A 2,106-nucleotide genomic window follows, 5' to 3' on the forward strand; every position below is an offset into this window, starting at 1 on the left:
CCTAGCCCGTGACGTCATCCGCCCTGCTCTGCCCATTGGCTGAGAGGCTGAATATTAATGCAGGCAGCGGGTCTGGGGGAGGAGGCAGCCAACGGCCAGACAGAGTTGGTTTTCTGTTTGACAGACCAAACCTGCCGAGTGAGAGGGCCAGGAGGGAGGGCCTACCTCAAATGTCGTGAATAAGAAGACCTTTTCTCTTTTGCAGACTCGCAAGGCAGTGGTGTGTGTGTGTGTGTGTATGTGTGTGTGTGTGTGTGTGTGTGTGTGTGTGTGTGTGTGTGTGTGTGAGTGTTGCTAAAGCTCTCGATGCTGGGGGGATGTGGGTAAAACAAAAACTGCAAATTTACCAAGAACAGGCTTGGCAAAAGTGGGACAGTGGGTCTATTATGTGCACATTTTGCACTGACAAAGCTGTGTTCTATGCTCCTAAGTTCCTCCAAAACAATCACAGTTCCACCATCTACTGATCATTTGAAGTAAAAAAAAAAAAAGCATTATAGTAGTAGTATTATAAAATGTAAGTATTATAAATAGTAAAAACATAATATACAAAAGCTCCAAAGTCCTGATTACAATAGCAGTAAAAAGCTTATCCCATTTTTATTGTGATTAGGAAACCCACTGATAAACACTTACCACTTAAAGTATATAAATGTGTTCACAAGCAGGCAGAGACGACAACCAAAATACTCAATGCATTTGCCCTAATTTGCCTATGATGTCATCTTTTTCCTCCATCTCACCTGTGATTGGCTGAGTGTCACAGCATCTGCTCAGTCTCATGGCTAGTGCTTCTAGCCCAAGGTGGAGGAGGTCTATGGGAGGCTCTGTGAATCATGGCTGGTTGTCCTGACAACCCCTGTAATGTCGATTCCTTGTCGGTGAGTAATATGGCTGTTCTGTGACTTTGTTCACTCAAATGACGATTACAAGTAGCCCATGTTGCTTGTCATCAGAGGGTATTAGCTTTAAATAAATCATAATTATAATATGCAATAAATGTTGATCGATGTCAGATTTTTTAATTTTTTTAATTTAATCTAATATTTTTATGAAAATGATATGAAACTTTCTTATTACTTATTGTCTTGTGGTCTTTTTTGACAGTTTTTTTCAAGCTTTGCTGGCTAAACCCTGCCAACACAGACAAGAGATCAGCAGTGCCACGTAAACATTTTGAAGCAGAGAAGAGTTTTCGCTTTCGAGCAGTGAGACACAAAAAAATGTCAAAATGCAACTGATCATAGACAAAACAACTACTGCAGCATGACAAAGCCTTTAAGACATGGAGAAAGAAAGCACCAACACATGGTTTATATTGGCCTCTTGAATGTTATCCTCTGTGGACAACTACTGTATATTGTATCCAAGTCTCTCTTTTTTTTAAAACTACGTTCAGCCAGTCCAATCCTCCCCCCACAAGTTCAAAACATCAGCAACCACTACGTCATTCATTTTCCATGCTTATCACTTGGCCACATGTGACTGTCATTATGAATAGCCAGCATCACAGTGCGGCTGCCCGAGCAGGCATTTGGCTGTTGGAGAGGAAATACCCGGGATAGGTCAGCTGTCCACCACGTGGACAGACAATACACTAACTTACAACTTAGGTCATTAGATTCAAGAGAAAATATACATGCAAATACAGAAATATGCAAACACCAGCGAGCAGAAACAAAGAAATCACTTTGAGATGCTTTTAGCAATGAAAAGTGCTCTATAAATGAAATTTATCATTATTATTATTATTATTATTATTATGACTGCACTGAGGTGTAAGTATAAAGCTGAGATGGCAAAGATGAAGATCACAGACTTCCTACTACAGCCAGAGAATCGTGCTTCACAACCATGTTTTGCTCTGTCCATGCTTTAGTTTGACATTAATGTGACTTTTCTGTGTTCCCCTTTCTGTTACATAATTACTTATGAACTCAGCTGAGTAATATTCGTGGCAGATCAATTCCTAAAGTTGGCAGTCAAAGCTCAGATCAGGAGCTGACAGGACAACCTGCAGCTGCAGTAAGGAGGAGCATGATTTACCAGTACCCATAGGCTGCTGACAGTGATCAGGTTTTATGTAATGAATCCTATAAATATCTT

The sequence above is a fragment of the Scophthalmus maximus genome, chromosome 2, assembly GCF_022379125.1.
Source record: "Scophthalmus maximus strain ysfricsl-2021 chromosome 2, ASM2237912v1, whole genome shotgun sequence".
Taxonomy (NCBI): domain Eukaryota; kingdom Metazoa; phylum Chordata; class Actinopteri; order Pleuronectiformes; family Scophthalmidae; genus Scophthalmus; species Scophthalmus maximus.